Here is a 21938-nt window from a genome sequence, read left to right on the forward strand (position 1 = left end):
GAGAGTCAATTAAGTCTAGAGGCAAAAATACTGGGAAACTCCAGCTGTCCTTAAAAAAAATTAGTCAGATATCCTAATGGGACTTGAGTTTAAAGAAACCTCTTCTTGACCCCTAAGCAATTCTGTCCCAGAACAACAAATAGAGTAAACGTAAGCAAATTAGCTATTTTGGATTCAGCATAAATAACTCAGAAATAAGCTACTAAAGCTCACAACATAGATAATTACCCTTGAGAAAAGAAGTAATTAAAAAGTGTCAGTATCACCATAGTTTTTGAAAAGAAGCCTGAAAGAAAGCAATTCAAAGTCTTTCTGGTCAATCAGAAAAAAAAAAGAGAAAAGAAAAAATGTTTAAATTGAGCTTGCAAATGAATTCCCTGGAGTGCAGAAGAACACTCCCACTCCTGCAAGAAGCTGTGTCCAACCCTCCAGTCCACAGGTCAGATTCTTATTTGAGCAAGTATAAACCTGGCAAAACTGATGCCAGTAGAAAGAACCCGAGGTCGAAAATAAAGCCAAACACAAACAGAAAAATCCAGGAGAACTCTGTGAGATTCTGCAGGAACAATCTTACAAACCAACAGCGAGAAGCCTCAGGCGGTCACCCAACCTGACAAAAAGCCACACAGGAGAACAAGGGAACAGGAGAGAAAGTAAATAACCTGCACAAAGAAGATAACTGGGTATAAGGTAAGGTGCTGTCACAGACCAAGACAGCTGGTCCTTCCATAAACACTTAAATTAAACATTACTGACCTATGGGGACGAGTAAGCAGCTGCCCTGAAGTCTGACGTAGCTCCAGAGTGACGTACAGCTTTTGTCACAGCTGCTGTCCCCTTGCAGCAGCTGCTGCTGCTCCACAAGCTCCCAACAACGGCTGCAACCAAACTGAACAGAAGAATTAACTGAACTATTAATTAGTGGGAGCAACATGCTAATCACTTGGTGACTGTGCTGCACTAAGAAGCAGAAAACGAACCATTTATACACTAGACTACATGTCATTAAAAGAACAGAACAACTCAAAAGGATATTCAAAAAGAAGTGGAAAAAGTACACAAAATTACTGTGAGAATTAGTCATAGGTGGAGAACAGAATCATCACCTCTGAACTGATACAAAACTAAAAAAAGCAAGAGGTCATATAATAATTACATGACATTTTGAACAAGAGAAAAGGCTCTTGCAACCAGAGTGGCCACAGATCATGTGTGAATCCAGCATTAAATCTGCACTTAAGATCTGGATGGGAGGGAAAGGTACATGACATGTTTTATTTAGGGCAGCTGACAGCATCAAAAAGTACACAGGAACCTTAAAAAAAGAGTATGAACAAGACAGAGATGAAAGGTCAAAAAGTAAAGAACCATAAAGCAAACATCTACTCTTAAACTAAACATAACTCAGGAGCTGAGCCTGCTGCAGAAAACTCAGCAGAAATTACTGCACAATTATGCCAAAGACAATGTTAGACTGGGTTTTTTTAAAAAAACAAGATGAATCAATCAGAAAAATAATACAGAATTTCTGACAGTACTTGAAGAAGTCTCTGCCATGGCTGGAGATTATTCTTCATTCACATATAGCAGTAAAATGGAAGTACAGTAAAAAAAGCATTAGAAATGGGAAGTTGCAAATACCTAAAAAGACAAACTGAGCTTGAGCAGAAAAGGTGTAAAAGTAGTTAAAAATCATAAATAAGGTCATGATAAGTGCTCAGACTTCAAAAACAAAGGGAGAAGCCATAAACTGTAAGAGCAACATGTTTATAACAGAGCGAAGGAATTCAACCAATCAAGGTATAAAGAGCAAAATTAACCTGCAGAAATGACTGTGAGGCACTGAGCCCAAGAGACAGAAACACTGCTTTTTAAACCAGACTTTTACATGAGTAAGAACATCCACAGTCAGGTCAGGTAAGGTATTCCTGGATGCTCCTGGCACTACTTTTGAAGTTGTCACCACTGCCAGGGACAGCAGATAGGACCAGACAGGTGAGGCACCAGAACCTGCATGACAATTTTTATGCTGCTATACTTCTAGGGTCAAACAAGCACCATCAAAACACACCTTGCTATGAAAAAGGTCAAATTCTCTTAACACAGGATTTTATAAAATTCAGGATTACTATCATAAATAGAAAAAAAGGTTTATTGAAAAGCTGCAGGGAAATAAGGAGAGGTTCTAGGAAGGTACATGTGTGAGATGGCCCTTCAGCACTGGGCACAGGCAGAGAAGGCCTGTCAGAACAGATGACCAGTGAAAGATTATTCTGTTCTTTAGGAATGACCAACCCATTGCAGCACAAAGACACTGGCAGTGCAACAAAGATTTATAGCTGCTTACCTATGTCAGTAACTTAAGGCACATTCAAAAAGGGACTCACTTATTTCAGCTTCAAAAGAGTTTAAAACCTTTTATAGCTGTTAAATCTGTGCTACCAGATTATCTGTGCCCATAAATGGGGTAGCTTTAATGAGCAATTATGTCACACGTTTCTAGAGCCCGTGAGCACCTTTCCTGCTGGAATTCCCCAAAGTCACAGCAATTTGTTTTACTCTAGCTCAGGTTATTTTTTTTCCAGTCTTCACATGACTAAGCAGAACCATTTCCTACACAACATACAACAAGGGGAAGAGGCAAACAACCAAAACCAAACAAAACCGAATTTTTTAAATCCCCTTTTTTTGTTATTCTACCTACTAGAAGAAATGCCTCTCCACCGGTTTCTGCAAGGTCTGAATCCCTTCTCTTTATGCTTTTCACTTAAAACAAAAAATAGTTCTCAGTATGTATTAAGATAACAAGCATAACCTTTTAATTTTTTGAGTTTTATCTGCTTTCATGGGGAAAATGATAATTTCAACTAATACACAAAACAATTTGTGGCTCAGATATACAGAGTATGGCTCAATGGAATTGTTAAGATCACAGGAATGAAGGTCCAATTAAGTCCTGCTCCTGCTATTTTAAGCAACTTTATAATAGAATCCAATCATCAAACAATAACCAACTCCTGAGAACTTCTCGAAACCACTACTCTGATTACAAGGCTGCTCCAGAACCCCACTCCTATTTTGATTAGGAACCAATTTAAGATTAAGAACTGATTAAGACTGATTTACAGATTTATTACTCAAGTTTACACTGCCTTACTCTTTTTCCCACACCAGCATTAAAGAGTTCCCTTTTCAATACTGAGAGCTAAGCACAAGGAGAGATAGAACACTGTCCCCTTAAGTCTGTTAGCTGAAAAAAGCCAGTTTTGTCTCTATGACGCAGGAGAGAGCACTGACTTCCCAGACCATCCTAACAGCCCTTCCTCACATCTGTCCCAAATGAAGCTTTTCTTTTCTTTAAATCCTCCATCACTATTTTCCACATCTGCTTATTTCCTGGATATGTAGCACTACATTTTAAAAATCACCATGGTATCAAGGGATATATTCAAGTCTTTTGCATCTTTCCATTTCTAACCAATAAGCCATATTTCTCTATTTCATATCTTTTTATATAATAATGTATCTTTCTATATTCAGTATGTTATTATATACTTGCTAGTGCATGACCATTCACTTTGCACCATTCCATTCAGGTCTCCATACTGCAAATCCTCCAGCTCATTCAGTCCTGCCAGACACTCCAGTCCTCCTCTGGACTGAAAATGTCTCCTATCTCTGCACAGCAAATTCCATTAACACAGTCCTTTCACATGTACTTCAAGACTAAAACACCACTTAAAACTGTCTGAAGACTGGACCTTGAAAAGTTAGCAGCAGCTTCCCTCCAGCCCAGTTTCCTCACTAGGACCAAGTCAACCTTACACCATTGCACTATGCTTGGCTTTAAGAAATCTCCACCATGCTGTTGTGCCCTGCGGTGTCCTGACCCACACCTACATGGGATGGACTGTACTGGCAGTACTCATCCAGCCTGGACACTGCTTGCTCCACCAGCTCTCCAGCAACCATGTCCTGTTGAGGATAATCCTCATAACCCAACTGTCCCCAGCCATGGGAAACACTGCAGAAATGGTTTTAAAATCATACATGTGGGTAGGAATGGAAAACATATCCTTGCTGCAGATGGAGGAGGGTATCAGAAGTGTGCAAGAACCACAATCCTTTCCACTCCCTATGTCAACAGCTGCCCCCATTCCTGCCTGACACTCCCAAGGATGCTCTTGCTCCCTCATCATCTTCCCCAGCTGCTATGGCTGGGCAAGACCTCACCATCACCAAACTGCTGCAATAAACACAGCAGCTTCTGGCACAGACTTTACCAGGTACCAGCACTGCCCCAAATCCACCTAGACAAGGCACCAACAGTGGGGAGGGGAAAACTGGTTGTGTGACGCTGGGAATGAGTTCCACATCCATGGCTCAGCCAGCCCTGGCCTTTGAGCAAGGAGGGAGGCAGGAGCCAGAGCAGAGGGCAGCAGCAGCCTGCTCCCACCCCACATGCTCTGGTCTGTCCAGCCAGAATCTGTCCTGCACTTCAGCAGCTGGGTGAGAACAGAGACCTCCCCATCCTGGCACAGAAGGAAGATACACGGTCTGTTTACCCAGAATTTTTGGGCATGTCTGCTGAAATTCCAAAACCCCAGAAGATTTGTTGTAGAAGCTCTGATGCCACTTTCACATAGGAACACACATCCTGGCAGTGGGAAATGAGACTGAAGCAGGAGAAGTTTGTAAGGGCCTGCATCCCAAATTCTGGTAGTCACAGGTTTGTGTGCTACATTACAGCTGTTCTGATTGCTGACATCTCATCTCTTATGTACTTATATACCCATTACCATAGTAACTAAATTCCTCAGAACATATAATGCAATTTTTGTATCTGGTGTATTAGAACAAAATTATTAAGGTTACAAAGGCAAGCATTCCAAAATTAGAAAGTGTCAGAATTCAGACTGCCATCTCCCTTGCCAACCCAGCTTCTTTTGCTGCCTCCCTCCCCATCTCCCAGGCTCCCAAGTCACCTCTTCTGCAAACCTCCAGCTCCAGTTCTCCATCAGCTTCAGCTCCTTTCTCTCTGACCCCTCTGCAGTCCTAGTTTCACTGTACTCTGTCCTGACATATTCTTATCTCTCCCCTCTCATCTGACTTTTATACCTCCTGCATTCACACCAGGCATTTTCCTCCTCCACACTGCCTGAGTGCTCTCCAGGAATGATTCACTGAACACAGGACATATTCCTGACAGTCTAGGAACTGGAAACAAGAGGAGCCTCTCTTGCAGGAAAAAGTCCTTCTGATCTCTCCTAGTCCAGGGCTGGAGCATCTTCTGCTGCTCTCCAGGGATAACTGCCTGCTCCAGCACTAGGAGCTGCAAAATGCCTCAGCAACACTCAGTGCTGCTTCACCCTCTTATTGACACTGCACTGCAAAGATGGGTCCCACTGGAGAATATGCCCCCATTTAAGGAAGTGCTTGGCAAATACAGAGTCTCCATCTTGATGGAACTTAACATCAACAAATTAACCTTTATACTTTACCTGCCTATAGCATTATTTATACACATAAATATATTGCTAGGAGGAAGACACATGCATGGAATGCTTAAGTGCTGGGTTCTCCCTGAACACCAGCACCTGCAAGCACTGTGGAGTCAGGAGTTGAATCCACTGCAGTGGAACACACCTAGAACATTCAGCACATATCTCCTTAGAAGTTTCCTAAAAAGTCCATCAAACCATGGACTTAAGACATCCTTGTGCATGACTGCCTCTCCACCAGAGAAAAAGGTTGAGTTGATATATCATTCTGTACACATAGAAAGTAAATGACTACACCTTTTCTCCAGGAACTTGCTTTAAAAAAATTATCTGTATATTTTCTGGTTTGGCAGTATCATTAATTGTCCTGAACACAAGGTATGAAAGAGGTAGGTCAACATCTGCACCTGAAACAAATACTTGGAACAACATTCATAAACATGGCCCACAAAGCAGGTTTAATGCCCAAGATTCATTCTACCTGGGTTAACTCTTAAGTATTTTAAAAAAAATTTTTCTGGTAAACCAACTCTTCAGCTCTCAAGTAAAAAATGCAGCACTTTTTTCTGGTCTGGAGAGAGGAGGAGAGACCTTAAGCCTTGTATGTATCTACCAAGTGCTACAACATTTTAAGACTGGAATGGCAATTTCAACTCATGTAGAAACACATCCATCCTAAATTTGACAGAAAAACTGTAATCAGAAATTGGTCTATTTCAACAGCACAAATCCAAACACCTCTGTATTTCACAGGTTCTTTGTGTGCTCACACATAAAGCCACTTAATCCAGCTGTTCTCAGCAATCATTCACAAAAGCAAATGAATGAAAAAGAAATAATTAGCAACCATTTCCACTCCTACCCTTTAACTGAGGGGAACAATAATTTGACTGCTTCAGTCATGGACAAAACTATTTTCTGTGCATTTAACAGAAGGTTAATTGAGATATGGTGGAACCAGCTCTCACACTTGGACTTTCTGAAAACAAGGTTGTCCTGCCTGTTTCAAGGACTTCAGCCTCAGCTTTTTCAGGAAGTGAGGCAGGAAGCTTCCAACAGGTGACTATTCCAAGACTGAACTGATCTTCAGGTGACATAAAGGAGTAGTGTTGCAAACAAAAAGCCAATTAAACCGATCTTATTTTTCTCCTTAAGCCTTGCTGGGCTGGAAGGCTGTGGCCTGGCCTGGCCTGGGCCTTGCTGGCGGCTCTGAAGGCAGTCAGTGATTTGGTCCAAGCTAAGCCATGCTGCTCAGAGCCACACAATTGTGCCATCTAATGAAGGATGGGAGCTGCAGATGATTAAAGCTCCTACCCAGAGCAGTAACCACACAGCACAGCTGGAGCAGGACTGAGCTCTATGGTTTGAAAGGCCTCCTTAAAATGGTCTGCAAATATGTGACAGGAAGACATGAAGAAGCAAAGCATGAGGGAACAAGGACAGTCACAAGTACAGTTCCAAGAGAGCAGTGGCACAAGGGATCTTGCCAGAGAGATGTTAGAAATTTTTGAAAATCAGTCACCTGCTGGTCTGTTTTGGTATTGAGTTTGTATTTGTTTGGGTTTGTTTTTTGTTTTTTTTCCCTCAGAAAAAGGGCTTGATATTCTTTCTCCATTTTGGCAAATGGACAACTCACATCACACTCTTACATGACACCTCCTAGAGAACTTCCCATTCCCCTGGAGAATTAATCGAACGTTTTTAGACAAAGCAGAAGAAGTTGGCTGCATTAGAGTTCCAATACTGGAGTGGTAAAGCTTTCAGAAGAACAGCTAAGTTGGTGAATAACAGAATCATGACCACTAACATCTCCTGCCTCGAGACTCTCAGCCTGCCTCCAGTCAGAGAACATGGGGGCCGAAGGCTGTCTCTGCTCCAGTGGCTGTTTAGAGGTAGATGTTATCAAATTCCTTCCACATCTCTTTAGATTTCAGGAGACAAGCACCCACATCACACACAAAAAAACCACCCTCACATCCTTTTGTCAGCCAGCTCCCTGAAGGGGCACAGAGAAAGGAGGAGCTCCTCACCCCAAGAGGCTGCCTGTGAAGGGCACAGGTAGGGTGTAACAGCAGAAAAATACAGGGAATTTTTGCACTACTGCAGTCTGCACTGCACCTTCTCCAGGGATAAATAAAATTCCGATCTCCAGAATCTCCATGGTTGTCAATCTGACACCTTTTGTGAATACTAAATTCACACATACAAAGAACTTTCTCCTTTGTAGGTTTTGAAACATCTCACATGCCGTTTCCTACTGGTAACAGAACAAGCAGCATAATTTCATACCTGGCAATTTGAAGCCTCTTTCAGCAGTTTGGAATAATGGATTATGCCTTTTGTTTGTCAGTAGGAACAGACAAATAAGAGGAAAAAAAACAACTGCAAAGTTTCAAGCAACAATTCCTGTATTACAAGAAGAGCTATTTTCTGACTGTTCCTGTTGGCTAATAAACAAAGGGAACATCAGGTGTCCATTTTATAAATTCTAAGGATCTGGGATTTTTGAACTGGGAAAGTAGGACAACCTCCTGATACCTTGGGCAGATATATCCCTAACAACCAACCAGCAAAAAAGCAAGAACTGCTCCCTCATCATGCATGCAGCTCACCCGAGCAGCCCAGCTGGACAGGGAGCTACTGAGAGCTCAACAGGCCATGCCAGAAAACACTATTTACTTTTTGGACACAAACTATAAAGAGCAACCAAGATGTAGTTAAGGTTCTTGAACATAACAGGGCAAAAAATATCAGCTCCAGTGCTGCTGACTGGCCAGAAGTTTTTACTACAGCTGGACAGCTTCTCAGAGACCACCAGCCCATCCTCTCACTATCAATATTCACTTTAGAGCCTCCAAAAGCCTCAAAATGCCTCTCTGCAGATTATTTTGCAAAGTCATACTGAATGAGGGAATATCTAAAGCTCTAGCCTGAAAAAGAATAAACCTACCCCTGTTTACAGGAACTGTATTGCTCAGTATAGCTAACAAGCTGCAGGAGAGCCAACTGCTGCCAGGCCACAAAAGGGCTCTCAGAAAGAAGGAAAAATTCCAGTACATTCTTATATTAATATAATTCCAAAAGCTTGAATAAAAATCATCCTGGTTATATCAGCCCAGCAGTTGGTTTTGGCTGCTCCCCTGACTCTGGCCAGGGCCCAAAAGTAATTTTGGTGGAAGGCTGCTGCAAGTACTACCTTGATATCTATACAAACACCTCAAATGTATGGAACAGTTCCCTGGTAGAAATTCACACAAGCATGGCAAGAAGACATTCTGCAATGCTCATTTAAATATCTCCAAAATAATCAAAACCAGAGAAAGATTGTATTAAAAGATAAAAGATCTCAGAAACAAGGAATATTTGGATATTCATAAAGTGCCCCTGTATTTGCATCTGGCACAAAACATGCATCCCATCCTCCAGCAAGGCAGGAAGGAGTTATTTTTGAGAACTTGATAGTAAGAACTGAAAAGAAATAACTGCTTCTCTCGCTCTCTTTTTCTGTTAAGCTAATTCCTGTTGTATAAAGTCAGCTTGAAAGCTCCTTTCAAAGAAAAAGGGGGAGGTAGGATAGGAAGAATCAGATCTGCTTGTTTGTTGCATTTGACATTCAGGTCTCGTCAGCCTGTTTTGTTTTCCTGGAGGACGCGGCGGCGCAGACCTCGCAGAATGATGACATCACACCTGCAAAAAAAGCAAAACCCAACAGGAGGGAAGCAGATCTCCCTCAAACGAGCTCAGAACACCCGCTCTGCTTCTGGCTGGTGCCTTCTGGATAATTCAAAACTCAGTGGGTCTGAGGGTAACTAAATATTCCCTTCAGACCCCTGGCCCAAGTGAGCAGCCCATGAAAATGGGGAAGGGGACAGTCCTGCTCTTTTCCAGGCCAAGCAAAATCAAGTTAAAAAGTGTTTAGCTACTGTTCCCCTCTGGAGATACCTTGAACACTACATTGTTTTCTGCCTGTTTATACCTGTTTTATTGTTGGTTAGGAGTTACACAGGCAAGTGGCTTTTACCATGATGAAACAAAGCAAAGTACAGCATGTTTAAATTGCTCAGTAAATTGCAAGCTGCTCTTTCTGAAATGCTTTATAAAGTTATTTTTTCTGTATGAGGCAGGCATTCTGAGCAGCATCCTTCCTGCAGAGCAAGGAGCCATGCTGCACCAGGAACAGAGGAACTGCTAGGTGTGCATGCATGCAGAGTGCAGCACCTGTGCAGGATAAAAACACACCTCTTGTGGTGAAAAGGTGTTCATTCCTTGTCTGGATTTATTAAAACTCAGGAAAGGCCCTTGCCAGAACATGTGCACTCATTGCTCCACGTCACAAGGAGATTTACCCTTCATGTAATACCTGAACCCAACACATTGACATGACTGGCAAGCTCAAAAATAACAGGTTTTAAGCGAGAAATACCTGCCAAATCTTGGAAGAAAATCTCCATTTAAGACACCAAACTAGACAGCACACGACCACTCCCCTTGCTTCTAACAACTTATGACTTAATTTTCACAACAAAAAGAAACAAAAAAAAAAAGGCAGGAAAGAAACAAAGAGAATTACAGAAGTGGAAGTTCCTAAATATTCAATGGTCACATAGTTCCACTTATACCTACTGAACAGCACAATGGTGACAAAGCATTTGATTGCTTTTGCTGTGATTTTTTGGTAATTGAACATGAAACTAAGAAGACTGCCATCTCTACCTTATGTACAAGCTCAATTCACACAGAACACTAGTAGTTCCTCAAAGCAGCAAAACAAACCCAAACTTGCTATTAACTTAGGGACAATGCTCCACCAGGAACATCAGCTAACCAAGCATTATTCTCAGATTTTGTCCCCAAAAATATTTATATTTTTATAATATGCCCTCACAGAGGATCTCACATTCCTCCCCAGAACTCAAATCTCTTGTTATTACTCTACATTAAATACTAAGAAAAGGTTCTTCATCCAGAGGGTGTTGGCCACTGGAACAAGCTCTCCAGGGAAGCAGTCACAGGCAGAGAGTTCAAGAAGTGTTTAGACAAAGATCTCAGGCACATGGTGGGGATTCTTGGAGCATAGGAGTTGGACTTTGATGATCCTTGTGATCCCTTTCAACTCAGAATATTCTGTGATCAGCTACCTGAGAAATCCTCTCATAACAATGACTGATTTCAGATTAACAAATGGCTGATTTCAGATCAAATGCAATTACAGACTTCTGTAAAGCAGCTGATGTTCTCTATAGAATTTGACCTCCAACAGTAAAACAGTAAGTGCATTCCAGTGTCTATCTCAAGATCTCAATCTCCTGCCCCAACGATTAAAAGGAAGGAAAACGAAACAAGCAATTGCCTTTAAGGAAGCATCAAGAACAGGTGGTAACTCCAATACAAGATGGAATTCTGCTTCTAAGTTTGAAGTCTGAGCTCTGTTGTCTTGGATGGGCCCAATGGAGCGTGCTGAGTCCTGCTGGGTTGACTCTGGAGACCAGTCAGGACAGTCGGACAATGACCATCTCTGTAATTTTCTGTTTACATATTTACAGAATGTATTTAAGTGGTGAGACCGTATGTGTCATGTCCTTAGAAATGCTAATCACAGGCATGAAATCACATACAGAAAACCCCTAAATCAGCAGGTGCTCACTGTCTCCAAACCAGAAAATAAGCAGACAAGTAGAATCACAACTCACACCATCCTCTCCTTCCACTCATGCTGCTCCGTATCATCCTTGCTTCCCCAACACCTATGTAAATAGGTAGGCAGATTTTGCAACAGGCATAATAAACAAGTATGAACTACTTCAAACCAGCACAGGTAACATTAGTTTCAAAGCTGAAAGCAGCTTTTGGAGAAAGCTCGCTAAATTTCACACTCCATGTCTGTGGCAACATGGAAAAAAATCCCTCAGAATAAAAAGGTCCCAAAATACTGAGCACTTTCACACAGGTACTCACAGACTTCAAGGTTTTAATGCTTTTTGGGGGTTATTCTAGTTTAACAGGATGACTGAAACAACAAAATTCTTAATTTTATTATTTCCAGGTAAGCCCCAGCTATTTCACTGCATAGATATGCCTTAAACGAATCCCCACACGGCAGAGACAGGTACAGTAGAATCTAGAACAGATGAAAGTTACTGGTGATGAGCTGAGCAATGGCTCATTCTGCAATGCTTATGGATTCCTGGCAGGCACAGGGGCTGGAGGCTCCTCTTCCTTCCCAGGGCACCAGGTGAGAACCCTTTCAGCTTTTTACAGCAGTGTGCATTTGCATTACACAATAACTAGACCCTGAAGAAAAGGTGAGATTCAGCTGTGGCAGAGACTGCACAAACAGGGTAAAAAGATACACTGCCCTCACAGATCTCCATAAAAATGTCCAGACAATACTCAACTCTTTCAATTTTATATGCACAGGAATATTTTTCACTTAGATGGGCAGTCCCCAGCTATCCCTGTGCGTGACTGACTTCAAAAATGAAAAAACTTAGTTTGTTGTTCATCAAGTTCAGGGACTGATTTACAGTGCATTAAAAGCCCTTTTCAGATTTATGTAAAGATAAAAATCAGCAAAAAGTCACATCATAATAACAAAGAATATTAAAAATTTCAAGATTTAGCCAGCTTATTCATGACCAGCATTAAATTGCCATTATGGTAAGAAAAATCTCCACAGTGCTCCTATGATGAAACAAGGAACCCCATCCTCTGCATTTTCAGCAGGTCAGGCAGACTTTCAGAGGGAGATCTGGGACAGTGCTGCTGCTGAACTTTTGAGGTCTGTGTTGCTCCACCACACCCCAAGGCAAAGCAGCATCTCCTACACTTCTGCTTCCACCTTAGAACCTGGGAGGTGCTGATGCAAACTGGGAACCAAGGAGACAAATTCTTCTACCCCACCACCACCAGCCATGCTGAGCAAATTACTCACTTCTCAACCTGCACTTCAGTATCCCTACCTCACAAATGTGGAAAATAAATATGCCTTTATCATCCATTTGAAATACTTTGAGATTTGTGGATGAAATTCAGAGCATGGAATTACTATTATTATCCTGTTAATTCACAGAAAAGTATAAAACCATCACATATGTAAGATAATATTTCTTTGCTATAGCTTAAATTTCTATTTGTGTATTAATATTTCATATCTCATATTAATATTAATTATAACTATTTCTGTTTAAACATAAAATATTTGTAATACCTACAGAAAAACATTGTGATTACACCAATTTATAGTCACTAAAGTAATTAATTTTCAGTACCAGAGATTCCCACAGCAATGGGAAGACTATTCAAATGAGGATCACATACCCTGGTGCTGGATCAGCCACTGTGGAGAAACTCCAGAGCCCAATGTGATGGCCCACCTGTACAGTGGTCCACAATTACCAATTCCAACAACAGAGGAAAACATAAGACACTTAATGTGCTAATTAGTATTTCAAATATATAAGGGCCATTCAAGAAAAAGCACTAAAATAATTGGGAAAATTTAGAGGCTTTTCCAAAATATTTTTCAAAACTGGGCATCAAAAATTTCATGTCAAGTTTTTATTCAATAAACTAGCAAATAATTCTTTAAATGTTCTTTATGATTTTGTGACTAACTATGAGCTAGTGAAGGTAAATCATGTACTTTATAAGTAAACTATTTTCACGTTAGTCTAGTATTCAAAGCACTCTGCATGTTATTGTCAAATCAGGAACGAATCTTTTGCCCAGTCTTGTTTTTGCAAATAAATTTACATCATCAGTATTGTATTGAAATCAAAGCAAAGGTGAGGATGAAGACTTCCTTCTTCCATATCCAACATTTTATTTTGGATAAAAAGCCATGTATTCAGACGTCTTCTTAAGTATAGATTATCTTAGTGTTTGGATCCCTGTGCTCTGTCCTTCCAGTCAGCAACAGAAATGTTGAATTCTCTGGTCAGTTCAGGACATCTGTGTAGGCTGATCTGCTAAGAATGTGGTCAACTACTGAGCTAGCAGCTGACAGCAACATCTTCTGAGAGCAGAAGGAAATATCTCCAGTGACTGTCATGCAACCAGCTAAATTCAGCCCCAGCATCCTCACTAAGCCCTCTTCTCCCACCTCCATGAGCACTCCAATTTGTACAGATCCGGCCACTCAGGGTGGCTTCTGGAATGGAGATGCTCTAGGATTTCCCTGCCCATGTATTGTGTCAAATGAAGGGAAAAATAACCTTCCATCACTTACAAAGGACAGATGATCAGCATTCAGATGGGTTCGCCTGCATTCTTGCTGCAAAACGGGCAGGTCCCAGCAAGAATTAAAAGGAGGTTCTACCACACACCTCCAGCCAGAGACTAACCTAGTTTTAAACACTTCAAAGCATGTGTTAGAGGGGGGTTTGTGTGGAAAGGGAAGAAGGAAAATTAAGCCAAAAACACAGGTAAGAGTTCAGGGTTTGCCTATATGGCAATTAACCCATAATAAAAATGGAGCTTGGCATTCTTTGCAGGCACTGCCTCTGAAATGTATCATTATTTCCTCCCTAACTCTGACATGCACTTCTAGGAGACGGCAGGAATTTTTGTCAAGGCCAAGGTTACCCTCTTTTTTAACTGAAGTTGCAAGCCATCATAAAAACCCCAATGAGAGCCTGGCTGCATACCCGGACGCACCAAGCAAGTGTAAAGGGGGTTTGTACCAGCTCAGCTGATGCCAGCGAGAATCAGATCACTGCACCTTAGTCTTTATGGGTGGCAAAACCACATTACTGCAGTCAGTCCAGCACATAATTCTCAAGACAAGACTTCCATATGCAAAGGCTAATTTAAAAAGCCCAAGGAGACAGAGGAAAGTGATGGATTAAGGGCAGAAGATGCTGTGCTGTGCACAGACCCTGTGTTCTGTTTGACCCTCAAAGAGGGACACAACTTACCTAGGGGTACAGGGCGAAATCATACCAAAATAGATTCCAAACCCAGGGTTTAACTAGTTTGCTATCTAGGCCAGGAAACCGTTCTGGAACACATTTAACACAGTTTAATCGCATCAAATCACAGCTGGCCCAGAACTGATTTTAACAACTGTCAACTGCTCCTTGAAACAGGCAAAGCCAAAAAGAAGATCACAGCACACAGTTTACCAAGAGCACAGAGACAACCCAAACATCCAGAGCAGCAGCAGCAGCAAAGCAAGGCACATTCAAATCCCATGATCTTTATTCAGATTGGGTTACAAGGAAGTGGGAACTGGGAGGAGTTAATGTTAGTGACAACTGCAAGCCAGAACTAAAGGAGAAACATGTTGCACTGCCACTGGGACACAGCTTGAGAAATCCTTAAAAACTGATGGAGAAAGTTACTGCACTACTTACTGGATACCCGTGGCCTATTTGAGAAACAGCACTAGCAAAAATAACCTCTCCTCTCATCTCAGCTGGGGAGGGAGGGACACTCACAAATTAAAAGGGGACTGAGGTGGGGAACAAGAATTGCATATTAAGAATGGTGAAAGAGGCAAAAATAACAAACATGTGCAATAGCACATGAGATTCTTTCCAAGAAATCTCAGTACAACATTTCTCTGGGCATGGGCTCATGGCTCTGTTACTGCCCTTGAGCAGTGGAATGTCAGAGAAGAGGAAGGATTGCTGGGTGCTTGAAAACAGACTGAACACATGGATGGGGAGAAAGCCAGAAGTGTTACAAGAAATTATCCCTACACTTTCAACATACTTGCACTTGCATATTCCCCTGGACCCCAAAGCTTCCTAGACATTAGAAATCAGCCAGAGCAGAGTGAACTGAAACTGAACCAGCAATGCAAAGGAAGGACTGATCCTAAGGACCTAACCCCTTAAAATCTGTGTCTAGTAGTGCTCAACTAATGGCAGAGGGCTAAAGGGAAGTAAAAGAAGTTTTAAAGTTTAGGTGAACTAAGTGAAAGGCTGAAAGCAACTTTATTCACATTTTAAGAAATCAAGTGTAATACATATTGACTTTCAGTCAAAAGCTATAGCGAAAATCTCTGAGATAAACAGTAAACATCAAAAAAATTTCCTTTCAAATATGGATTGATAAAGCTGACATGCAATAAAAGCTTCCAATGAAACTCACAGGCACTGTTCCCCCACATTCTGATAGGAGGCTGCCCTGTAAACATGCTGAACTCAATGAGCATAGGAGAAAACTTTTTTTATAAAATTACATCTTACTCTAAAGAAAATATTTGTATGGCTATAGCCAGGAGTGTAATAAGGGTCATTGGAAGATCACAGGCACAGAAAACTGAAGAGCCTGCCAGCTTTAGAGTTTTGTGACTTTTACTTTTTTTCCTCAAGATCTAACTTTTCCCCCCAAACAAAACATTTCAAGCCTTTTCCATCCTAAGGACAATACTCAATATGTAAATCTCATGCTGTCACCCCATTCTGACCCCTAAAGAAAAATCAAAACTGTTTCCAGCCAAGCAATACAGCAGGCAGAACTATGAGCTACTGCCCAGTTGTATTAAGAAGCCATCATCACTCTTAACTCATGTTGGACTGTACTCACCAAGCCCTAAGAGAAAGGAAACCTCACCTCCAAGCTATAAGTGGGTAACTAATGCTGTAGATCTGTCCTCAGCAAGCTCTGATTAAACTGGAGAAACTTCTCTGTTTAGACAAAACTTATCGCTGCTTTGGCAATTTCATGTTTTGTTTACAGTGGCTACCTTGCCTTTTCTTCTGGCAAAGAAACAAAGATTTAGCAAAATGTCGAAAAAAAAATCCAAGAGTAAAAATGCATTGACTTCCCATCAAGTGTTAGAAGTTCCTAATGGCTTCCCTTTCACAATTAAAAAAATACTGTACTTCCAGTGATCATCAAGTATTTGTTCAAAAATTGCTTTAAAAACCACGTTTGGAGCCCCCACTGTGCTGGCTAATGTCCATTGTGTTTCTAAGGGCCTTCAGAAAGTATTCCCTCCTCCATGTTCTGCACTGTAAATGAGCACTTAGGCAAAGAGGAAGGAATAGTGTGTAAAAGCCAACCCTGCTTTTAAACAGCTCTCTATCTTTTCCTACTATGTTCTGCACACTTCTTCCCCTTGGACACTTTGAATTTCACATCTGATTTCATGTTTTTATATTTTACATTTTTTCACAGGAAGGACTCTCCCTCTGGAACTTCACATGAGGGGATTAGTGATTTTCTGACCCTTTGTCCACTGAATTTTATTCAGTCTCTTCTCCACAGAGAAATCAATGTATAATCAGCAATGCCTCAGCATGTTAAAGGACAATAAAAACAAAGAATCCTGACACCAAACCACTACAAGTTTAGCAAAAAGTGCCACCAGCCACCTCTGTCTTTAAACCTCATTGCTGGCTGTGGTGGTGCAGCCCAATCCCTGGGGTGGTCTCTCACCTCACCTCACTGTGCACTGAGCCATTTCAGATCACCAAGCTGACACAAAACTGTATTTTTCCTTAGGTTAGCTTTCTGCTGGTGCAGGATCAAAGACCAGAGCCAATGGAATGACACGTGGAGAAGCAGGTGGGGACAGGACTGCACACCTCAGTAAGGGGAACTTGGCAGAGAGCACCAGGCTGCACACACCAGGGCTTCACCTTGCACTGTGTCCATCCAGAAGGAGCACTTTGTGGAGAAGAGTAGGACACACTCAATATTATAGAAGAAAAGACAGATGTGGGTCTCAAAGTATTAAATCATCCTGCTCTGTGCTGTTACAGGCAAGCTTGTCCCAAGCATGGTTAACCAGGAGAAGACAGAACTGAAACCTTGCTGTCAGACCCAGGAAACTTTCAGACATGACTCCAAGTCCAGGGTTGAAGCTCAGCTCTTCCCTTTGTCCAGGCTCACAAAAGGAAATAAAAGTAAAATCCTTGACACTACACAGCACACTTGAACAGGAAAAAGGTAATGGCCACCCAGCACCACTGCCATTCAGAAGGCAAGTGTGTGGCTCACCCCTGGTAACACCAAAGATTTTTATAATTTGTGCTATGCACTTCAATCTAACAGTATGTTGTTTACATGATTTTAATATGAACAGGAACACAACAGAAAACGCTTCTAAGATAGGATCTTAGTGATTATGGGAGTGTTCTTCAAAACACAGTGAGAATGGAATAAGACAAGTGGTATTTACCATAGCTTCCTCACCACTTCTGGATCACACAAAGAGAGCCAGATCCACCCTAATTATCTTCTTACTTAACAAAATACCTATACTGACAAAATAAACTTCTATGAGGCATATTCTGCAAATGACCTTACTCCCTACTAAGTTAGATCAGAAGTATATCCTTGCAGAAGTGACAGACATGAGAGACAACAGCAGCAGCATATCTTGTCTGTCTTTGCTAGAAAGAAAATTACACCTGAAAACCAAGTACCTGGAAACCACCTAATGTTCTGTTGAGTATGCAAGGGTTGTGTCAAAGTGGAACTCACTACTGCAGAGTCAGCTACCTACAACATCTTTAAAACAAATCTCTGAAATTGCTGCCATATCTATTGTTCTCTACAAAACGTCCTCATTACAGGAAATCCACTACTAGGATACATCTGAAGATGTAATTATTAGTGTGATATTTGTTTCTCTTCTAATGAATCTCACCAAGCATAAAACCTGAGACTGTCCTACTGCTCATTAAAAACATGTTATTCTGGAGACAAAAACTGGTGAATAGAGCTAGAGATAAAAACTGCACAATTGGAAATGTTATTTAGCTGGAAGTAAACATTTAAAGTTCTTCAGTTTAGCTTACACCAGAATTTAACAGCAGGACATAGATAACTTTTTCAAATAGTCTAACTTGAGGCCTAAGCCACCTTATCTGTACATAATTTTAATGCCAACATCTGGTCCTGTACAGGCAACACTTAATTCAGTCTACTTAAAAAGAAAAATAATACCCAACTATGCAAAGAGTTTTACTTCAGGCAGCTGTATTTTAGCAGGATTGAACTTAAAATTAGGCTGTCCTATCAAAACCACCTTCTCTTCATTGAGATATTGCTAACAGAGGAGAAAAACCTTCTGTCAAGTTCAAAAGACAAACTGAGGTTCAAGTTTATCAATGTATTTCAGCCCATGGATAAAAGGAAGAGGAGTCCTAAAAATGGCAAACATACCAGTCAGAACTAGGCCAATGTTGTGGAGAATCTAATACGAAGGCTCAAGCCAATCGTTGATTAGGTTTGTCCTTGGACATAAGCAGCAGAAACTATGGCACACTATGAGGAGGCAAGGCACAAAGGCAAGGAAAATATAGGCTCAAGAAAAGCATACCAAAAACTGTATTTATTGCAACACAAGTTGTTATTCTGTAATCCTCAAATATGAAAACAAACCTTCCCTAGTGTCAAAATGTATCAGTTTTCCACGGTTTTCACTATTATGTGCTATCTGCTAAAGCTGTTTTTCAGACACTGAGGATCCGAAGTACATTGCTCAATTTTTATATATATATATATATATGCATATATTTGAGGTGGTATTTTTGAAAGGTTTCATCTGAAGCACTCCAAGCTGATAACCTTTATCCAAATACATAAAACAAGAGCCATGTCAAACACACTATAAATAGCATTAATAGTAAGGAATCAATAACATCCAAACCTTTAGGTAACATCTTATTAATCCGCCCTTGGCATGCATGGGCACACTGCTGTAACGGCTCTCAAAATGCAATAGTCAAAGGTGAAGGACACAATTTGTTCAACTAGTTAATGCAACTGCTATTTAACCAACAGAGCCACTAAAATGCCACCTAATGAAATACTCCATACCATGATAAGCAGCAGAGACAAGCACGATAAACATGAAACGTTTTTCTAAGAAAATATATTAGAAGTCCTCAGGGCTGTTACCGATCTGTCATATTTTTTTTTTTTTTTCCGAAGGCATGTAAAGATCTACATTTGACAACAACCATTTTAATCTCTGGTTCTCTCTCCCCCCCCCCCACCTCATTTCTTGTACCGCGCCCAACACAATGGTACAACTGCATCTCCCAGGTATCGCCTTGGTATTTATTTCTGCTTTCACAGTGACAAAGGTCAACTCTAATGCTCCAAAGATGCTTGCAGCAAAGCTGGGTGAGAGATATTTCTAACGACATACCCACACGCGGGTTACAGAAATCCAGCCTCCATGAGATGTTTTAATCTGACAAATTAAAATGGTTGGGAAACGCTATTTGGGTAACGGAATCGGCCGCCACATGCATTGCTGAGGGGGGAGCAATAAAAGGTCTTTAAAATAGGTCACTTTCAGCCAAATCCCACACCAGCACCGAACAAAATGGTATATACACTGAAAACTCACCGCTTGGGGAGGAGCGAGGGGCATGGAGGAAAAAAAAAAAAAAAAAAAGAAAATAAAAAGGGGCCGCCCCGGCATAAAAGGGCATAAATCCGCGCGGGTCTCCGAGGGACCACAAACCCCCTCTGGGGGTCGGGGCTCGGCGAGCGGAGCCCCCGGGGGAGCCGCAGACAAAAAGGGCCGCGGCGCTGGGCACGCCTGGCCGCGGGGCCGGCCCCGGCCCCAGCCCTGGGCCTCCGGCGGCCCCTGACAGCGGGGAACACCCCTCCGCCCGCGGCCGCCCCTCCGCGGGAAGCGCCATTTCGCCGCCCGCTCCCCCGCCGGTGCTCGGCGGCGGCGGCCCCGACCCTGCGGCACTGCCGCAGAGCGCGGCGGGGGAGGCGCCGGCCCCACCGGGCCGCCCCCCCACCCACCTCCTCCCGCACCCTCCCGGGGCCGCCCCGGCCGAGCCCCCCGCCGCGCTGCCTGCCTTACCCTCCGCCGCAGCCGGGCTGGGAGCGCCGGTCGGCCCCCCGCGGAGGAGGAGGAGGAGGAGAAGGAGGAGGAGGAGGAGCGGGGCAAGGGGCGGCGGCCCCGCGGGGGGAGGCGCCCCCGGAGGGGCGTCGGGCCCGGCCCCCGCGGGTGCCCGGGCGCGGCGGGCACAAAGGCGGCGGGGCACGGCACCTAAGATGGCAGGGCGGGCGCGGCGGAGCGCTCAGCCGCCACCACCACCACCACCACCACGGCCGGGGTCTCTGTGGGGAGGGGGTTTAGTGCGAGGGTCTCTGTGGGGAGAGGGCGTTGCTCTGGTGGGCTCTTGTGAGGAGGGGGCAGCCGGCTGTGAGGGGTTGTGTGAGGAGGAGCCTTTGGTGTGAGGGGCTCTTGGGGAGGGGTCAGTGGTGTGAGGGGAGGGTAACCAGGTGTGAGGGGTTGTGTGAGGAGGGGTTTTGGTGTGGGAGGCGGTTTTAGGGAACAGGTAAGGGGTTGCTGAGGGGGTAGGAGAACAGGAGAGAGTTGGCACGTGGGGGTGCTGAGGGGAGTTTGGGAAAGAGGGTTTGTGGAAGCTCCACGTGGGGACACTGAAGGGTGAGAGGGGCCTGAGGGAGAGGATGGTGGGGGCGGCTGCTGAGGCCATTTGAGCTCAGACAGCATTTTGAGGGGCAGCAGGCCTGAGGGAGAATGAGACAAAAGGTGGTGAGAGGGGCAGAGAGATGAGGGGCTCAGCAAGGGGCTACATGGGGCCTGGACATGGATAGGGAGAAGAGGTGTAGGGGAGAGGCCTGGCATGGGTGGGAACTTTTTGGGGGCAGTGTGGCAGAGGACAGTGGGTTTGGGGCAGGCTGGCTGTGGTGAGGACATGGAGCCAAGTAGAACTGCCTCTCTGGCCAGGAGCAGCTCATCTACAGGCAGTGACAACCCCAGGAGGTGGTGGGTGACTGCTCTAGTGCAGCTGCCCTCACCAAATGGGTGCATTTCAGCCTGCCCTTGGCCAAGCTGTATCTGGGTTGTGGCCAGAAGAGGGGGAAAAAAATCTCATGGGTTGAGCACATGGCCTCCTAAACTGTACTCTTGGCTCTCAGTGGTGGGTGTTGAACTTCGTAAGTTGTTGAGCCTTTGTGTGCCTTGGTATCTCCATCTACGAAGCAGAGATAACAGTTGGCTTCATGCAGGGATTAATTATCGCATCTTGTAGTCACGTATTTGTTTATTTGTTTTTACTATAGATTACAGCTGGAGGAATTCTAAACAGTCCACTTCTCCTTGTCATGGTGTTTGAGCGCATTGTGCTCCTGTCTGAACAGAGGAAATCACTGAGGTCAGTCTCCCTTGTGTTTATCGTTGCTTTCCCTTTCAGAAGTATGGGGGCAAGGAATTATCAAAATAACAATTTGTACTGACATCCTGATAATAAATTAATAGAAACAGTTACATAAGACACAAAGTTTGTCAAAGGTGTGTTTGTAGGGATGGCTTCCATTTTTGACTTCAGAATTACTTTGCAGGCGTACTGCGCTCTATTATAAAGTACCCTGCAAATACTCAGTTTTGAGATGTCCCCAGTATGAAATAATACAACTCTGTGAATCCAGTGTTACTGCTACTGCTGAAATAAAACGGATGAAACAAACTTCCTTCCTATTTTC

The 21938-nt window shown here is 43.0% G+C and overlaps 1 protein-coding gene across 2 annotated transcripts in view; it reads right to left on the minus strand.

The window, feature by feature from the left end:
* Window positions 1-20521, minus strand: part of TAOK1 (TAO kinase 1) — a 69861-nt gene extending 49340 nt beyond the window's left edge. Inside the window, exons 1-2 of one of the 2 annotated variants that reach the window (XM_041482895.1) lie at window positions 20290-20521; window positions 19819-19820 (exon numbers count right to left, since the gene is read on the minus strand). The gene's annotated coding sequence lies outside the window, so the exon portion shown is untranslated. The remainder of the gene's footprint in view (window positions 1-19818; window positions 19821-20289) is intronic. The other variant, XM_041482894.1, reaches the window with a different exon arrangement.
* Window positions 20522-21938: the final 1417 nt, after the last annotated feature.

The sequence above is a fragment of the Pyrgilauda ruficollis genome, unplaced genomic scaffold (assembly GCF_017590135.1).
Source record: "Pyrgilauda ruficollis isolate IOZ18807 unplaced genomic scaffold, ASM1759013v1 scaffold59, whole genome shotgun sequence".
Taxonomy (NCBI): Eukaryota; Metazoa; Chordata; class Aves; order Passeriformes; family Passeridae; genus Pyrgilauda; species Pyrgilauda ruficollis.